We start from the raw sequence: 6,587 nt of genomic DNA on the forward strand, positions 1-6,587 counted from the left end.
CACCTGTGACTATTGATGATACAAATATCTCAGCAACAGGCCCAGCAATCACTTCTCTAGCTTCCCACAGAGTTCTGACTAGGTCCTGGGGATTTATCCACCTTTATGCATTTCAAAGCATCCAGCACCTCCTCCTCTGTAATATGGATATTTTTTAAGATGTCATTACTTATTTTCCCAAGTTCTCTACATTATAAATCCTTCTCTACTGTAAACACTGATACAAAATACTCATTTAATATCTCCCACATCACTGCAGGTCCACATATAAGTGGCTTGGCTGATCTTTAAGGAGCCCTGTTCTGTCTCTAGTTACTCTTTTATCATTAATGTATTCGTAGAATCCCTTTGGACTCACCTTAACCCTACTTGCCAAGGTTCTGTCCCCTATTTGCCCTCCTTACTTATATTCTTATTGCCCTTATACTCTTCTAGGGATTAACTCGATCCTTGCTGTCTATACTTGAGCAATGCTTCCTTCTTATTCATGAATAAAATCTCAATTTCTCTCGTCATCCAGCATTCCCTACACCTACCAGCCTTGTTCTTCACCCTAACAGGACTATACTGTCTCTGGACTCTCGTTATCTCATTTTTCAAGGCTTCCCACTTTCCAAATGGCCTTCAAACACCTGCCCTCGATCGACGTTTGAAAGTTCTTGCCTTGATACCGTCAAAATTGGCCTTCCTCCAAATTAGAGCCTTAACTTTTAAATCCGCTCCACCCTTTTCCATCACTACTTTAAAACTAATAGAATTATGGTCACTGGCCCCAACGTGCTTCCCCACTGACACCTCAGTAATCTGCGCTACCTTATTTCCCAAGAGTAGGTCAAGTTTGAGAGTAGTACAGTGGATACTTTCAGAAGCATGAGTGCACACAGCTGTCCGTCAGAATAAGGATGCTGCTTGCTCTTGCTAAGACCTGGCACATGGAATCCTCTAACATGGGGCCTGTTGGGTTGCTCCTACCATTCGCATGTGGTCTAGCAGGGATCTTACCCACTCATACTGCCTCCCAGTGGAGCATCTGAAGGACCTACAGATCAGTCACCAATCTGTCTAGCTGCGTTACACCATCAAGTGCTGAGGTGGACTTGAACCCAGAATATCTGGCCCAGAGGCAGGGACAGTACCTACTGGACCACAAGACCTGCCCGAGAAATATAGACTCAAAGCAGGATACGGATGGAATAAGAGTAGAGGGCTGGTATATAAACACCAACACATATAGATTGAGCTGAATAGTCATGTGTGTTGATATTCTTCCAGATTCTTCTACCCACTCAGATATTATTAGACACTTCTGGAGCAGGTGAGACTTGAACCCTGGCCTCCTAGCCCAGATGTAGGGACACTACCTTTGTGACACGCAAGCCCTTAGCTCTGCTGCCTTCTCCTTGTGAAACAGTCTATGTTTTGAGTTCTCTCGTGCATTTGAATATCGGTGGCAATGCTGAGGATGGACTACAGGGGGCGACAGGTTTCTGCGAATGAGCAGCGGACCATGTGGCTGCCAAATGTGTGGAAGCTTCAGGAACTATCAACAAAACAACAGATGTAGCAGCAGCAGCAGGCAGTCGTTGTTATCGTAATTTCTTTAACTAATCAACAACAGCAGCTTGCTTCCTGGAAATGATGTAGAGAAATTAACACTAATTTGCAAATTCTGTAATTCTATCTGCTGTGCCAGTGAAGAATTAATCTGGAAATCAGTGGTTCACTTTCACATTTCATTGTATTTTGAGAGAAAAGCTTCATCTGGGAGAAAACAACAGGAGAAAATCTGCTCATGAGTTTTGAAAGAATTCCTTCAAGGGATGCAGGAAACATTGGTAAGGCCAGTGTTTACTATCCATCACTAAGTATTCTTGAGAAGGTGGTGGTGAGCTGCCTTCCCGAACTGCTACAGTCCTTGATATGGAGGGATACCCACAGCGCTGTTAGGGAGGGAGACCCAGAATTGTGACTCAAGATAGGAAGTATAGTTCCAAATGGTTAGTGTCTGGGAGGGGAACTTACTGGACATGGTGTTCCCACATATCTGCTGCCCCCGTCCTTCCAGATGGAACCAGTCGTGTGTTTGGAAGGTGCCGTGTATCTTCTGTGTATCTTGCTGTGGTAGACTAGTGCTGGGGGAGTGAATGTTTGTGGGCGTGGTGCCAAATCAGGCAGGCTGCTGCGTGTAAAGCTTCTTGAGTGTTGTTGGAGCTGCACCCATCCAGGCATGTGGGGAGCGTTCCAACTCATTCCTGACTTGGGTCTTGTGGATGGGGACAGCATTTAGGGAGTCAGGAGGTGAGTTAGTCATAGCAGTACTCCAAGTCTCTAATCTGCTCTTGTAGCCACAGTGTTTATATGACCTGTCCTGTTCAATTTTTGATCGGTGGTAACCCCCAGATGTTGGTAGCAAAAGACTCAGTGATGGCAATACCATTGCATGTTGAGGGGCGGCTATTAGATTGTCTCTTGCTGCAGTTGGTCATCGTCTGGTATTTGTGCGGCATGCACGTTACCTGCCCTTGTGAAGAATACACTGAAGGGTCAATAAGTGTTGCTTGGCCAAAGGACGGGTTTTTAAGTCAAGTCTTCAGGGTGAAGCAGGGTATGGAAGGGAAAAAAAGGGTTTAGCGATGGGAGTCAAGAGCAGAAGATCGAAATGGCTGAAGACACATCTGCCAGTGGTGCAGGAATAGGATGGTGAGATGGTCATGGGTATTGCAGATGGGGGCACAGTCAGACAGCATCCAGGAGGATTGTGGATTCAGGAACTAAAGCCATGGAGGGATCTGAATAAAGGGATGAGCAATTTAAATTGAAGAAATTTGCAAGTCCTCAAGAACGAGGGCAATAGATGAATGGTTTGGTATAGGTTTAGGAACAGGTAAGAGAATTTCAGATGCGCTGAAGTTTAGGGAGATGATTATGCAGTTTGGAAGGCAGGAAATTGGAATCATCAAGTTTGAAACTCATGGGTGAGTGAGTCAGCAGCTCAGAAACAACTCTGAGAATGTTCACTCAACTCATTCCTTACAGGGTGGATGCTGTTTATCCTAACGGGAGAGATTAGGATTCGGGAACGTAGTTTAAAAACAAGGAATCTCCCATTTAAAAACGTAATGAGGAGAATTATTTCTTTTCCCACAGAAATCAGTGAGGCTGTGTGTCATTGATATTGATAGGGCAGAGGGAGATAGGTTTGGACTCCCCTATTCGTTGAGAATCTATCACCTTAGCAGAGAAATGGCTGTTCAAGCCACAATCACATAAGCCATGATCTTGTCAAATGACGGCGCAGGCTTGAGGCACTGTCAGGCCTACTCCTGTTCCTAATTCTTAGGTTCAAATAGGGTCAGGAAGTGGCAAAGAGGCATGAATTTATAGCAGTGGAAGTAGGTGCCCCTGGCACTTGATGAAATGAGGGTTCCGAGCTCAGCTCAGGATTGATCAGAGGTCACAAGGCCTGTATAGTGGCCAGCAAAGGATAGTGCGGATAGGAACAGAGTTTGCAGCAGAGACTGAAGATAATTTCTTCAGTTTGCTCAGTGTCAGACTTGGGGGAGTTATATCTCATCTTGGACTAGGTGTCAGACCAGCAACCTGACAATATCATGGCAGTGAAGGCACTGAGAAGGATGGCAGAAAGGTAGAGCTGGGAATTCCCAGCCTCCTTGTGAAATCTGACAGAACGCAAGTCGGTGATTTCTCCAAAGGGGGAACATACACTGACAAGAAAATGGAGGAACCAAGAATATATTTTTGGGTGACTCTGGAACAAAGTGGTCCAAGTCTAATTTTGAAGAAGCAACAAAAAGGATTGATGAGGGCAGAGTGGTAGATGTGATCTATATGGACTTCAGTAAGGCGTTCGACAAGGTTCCCCATGGGAGGCTGATTAGCAAGGTTAGATCTCACAGAATACAGGGAGAACTAGCCATTTGGATACAGAACTGGCTTGAAGGTAGATGACAGAGGGTGGTGATGGGGAGTTGCTTTTCAGACTGGAGGCCTGTAACTAGTGGAGTGCCACAAGGATTGGTGCTGGGTCCATTGCTTTTCACCATTTACATAAATGATTTGGATGTGAACATATGAGGTATAGTTAGTAAGTTTGCAGATGACACCAAAATTGGAGGTGTAGTGGACAGCGAAGAAGGTTACCTCAGATTACAACAGGATCTTGATCAGATGGGCCAATGGGCTGAGAAGTGGCAGATGGAGTTTAATTCAGATAAATGTGAGGTGCTGCATTTTGGGAAAGCTAATCAGAGCAGGACTTATACACTTAATGGTAAGGTCCTAGGGAGTGTTGCTGAACAAAGAGACCTTGGAGTGTAGGTTCATAATTCCTTGAAAGTAGATTTGCAGGTAGATAGGATAGTGAAGAAGGTGTTTGGTATGCTTTCCTTTATTGGTCAGGGCATTGAGTACAGGAGTTGGGACATCATGTTGCGGCTGTACAGGACATTGGTTAGGCCACTGTTGGAATACTGCGTGCAATTCTGGTCTCATGCCTATCAGAAAAATGTTGTGAAACTTGAAAGAAACGATTTACAAGGATGTTGCCAAGATTTGAGCTATAGGGAGAGGCTGAATAGGCTGATGCTGTTTTCCCTGGAGCGTCAGAGGCTGATTAGATTAGATTACTTTTTGATTAGATTACTTACAGTGTGGAAACAGGCCCTTCGGCCCAACAAGTCCACACCACCCCGCCGAAGCACAACTCACCCATATCCCTACATTTTTACCCCTTACCTAACACTACGGGCAATTTAGCATGGCCAATTCACCTGACCTGCACATCTTTGGACTGTGGGAGGAAACCGGAGCACCCGGAGGAAATCCACGCAGACACGGGGAGAACGTGCAAACTCCACACAGTCAGTCGCCTGAGGCGGGAATTGAACCCAGGTCTCTGGCGCTGTGAGGCAGCAGTGCTAACCACTGTGCCACCGTGCCGCCCATAACCACTGTGCCACCGTGCCGTAAGGCTGAGGGGTGACCTTACAGAGGTTTACAAAATCATGAGGTGCATGGATAGGGTTAAATAGACAAGGTCTTTTCCCTGGGGTGGGGGAGTCCAGAACTAGACGGCATAGGTCTTGGGTGAGAGGAGAAAGATATAAAAGTATGTAAGGGGCAAATTTTTCACACAGAGGGTGGTGCGTGTATGGAATGTGCTGCCAGAGGAAGTGGGGGAGGCTGGTACAATTGCAGCATTTTGAAAGGTATTTGGGTGGGTATATGAATAAGAAGGGTTTAGAGGGATATGGGCCGGGTGCTGGCAAATGGGACTAGACTAGCTTGGGATATCTGGTCAGCAAGGATGAATTGGACCGAAGGGTCTGTTCCAATGCTATACATTTCTATGACGCCAATGGAATGGGGGAGCTGGCTTGATGGGATGAATGGCCTCCTCCTATTCTAAAAGTAGAAAGCTGCATAATGGGCTGAATTTCACCAGGCACTGTTGTGGGTAAGTGGCCAAGGGTATAAGTGGCTGCCCATCAGTCAATTAGCAGCACAGGGCTTCAGTAATGAGACCAAAGGTGGCTTTCTGTCCCTCAGCGATAGGAAATTCCACCTCATAGAGCTGCCAACCAATCAAGAGCCAGCATCTCTCAACATAGCAACAGCAGCAGCCACGGCTGATAGCGAAACTGGGCAAAGAGATGGAAAGCTGTGATAAATTGAAACTGAGAATATTTGAGGGTTAGCAAGGCGGTGAGATCAGGATTTGAAACGAGTGTGAGGCAAGACCTGAGGCAACGGACCTGGTGTCCAGTTAAGGTGGGACTTTCCAGCTGCCCACTACCAGCTGGGACAAGGTACCTGCCTTACTGACTGCTTGGCATAGGCCTCTCTCTCTGCTGGCTTTAACCTAGCAGTGGTCGGCTGTCCGTCAGTGTCCATTAATTGTTTGTTGAAGGGCCTCAATTGTTGCACTGGTGGGCAAGTCATGTGATGCTAATTCCACTGCTGTTGAAGGGGTGGAGAGAGCAGGGATAGGTGGGTAAGCTGCCTGTTGGATTTAAGAAAATCACCCCCAGCTTTCAAACCCACCAATCAGGAGAGCGTGAAATTCCAGCCAATTAAAATTCTGCCCAGCTCTGTACGTCAAATTATCAACAAGAGAAAAAGAACCTTTGGAGAAAATACAAAGAAATTTGTAAAAATGATACCACAACGGGGAGGTTCTAATTGTCTGCAAACCTCTTTACTCTCTCGAGAGGAAAGCTGAGATGGCACCTGATAGAGGTCTTCCAAGATTTGTGTGAGGCTTTGAAAGTGTAAGTGTAAGTAAAGAAAATGTATCTATGAGGAAAATCAAAGTTTGGGACAACAAGCATAACAGACAGTCACTGCTAACTCCCAGAGAGTGGGGAGAATGACGAACTTGCTATCACATTCAATTCAAAAGGCGAATAGCTGAAGGGAGGTTAGAAAGATATATATGAGGAGAAAGTGAGGGCTGCAGATGCTGGAGATCAGAGCTGGAAATGTGTTGCTGGAAAAGCGCAGCAGGTCAGGCAGCATCCAGGGAACAGGAGAATCGACGTTTCGGGCATAAGCCCTTCTTCAGGAAT

At 46.0% G+C, this 6,587-nt stretch overlaps 1 protein-coding gene across 2 annotated transcripts in view; it reads right to left on the reverse strand.

The window, feature by feature from the left end:
- Positions 1-6,587, reverse strand: part of LOC122563748 (mitogen-activated protein kinase kinase kinase 5-like) — a 167,369-nt gene that overhangs the window by 49,656 nt on the left and 111,126 nt on the right. The gene's annotated exons all lie outside the window — the stretch shown is intronic.

This window comes from Chiloscyllium plagiosum, chromosome 27, assembly GCF_004010195.1.
Source record: "Chiloscyllium plagiosum isolate BGI_BamShark_2017 chromosome 27, ASM401019v2, whole genome shotgun sequence".
Classification (NCBI taxonomy): Eukaryota; Metazoa; Chordata; class Chondrichthyes; order Orectolobiformes; family Hemiscylliidae; genus Chiloscyllium; species Chiloscyllium plagiosum.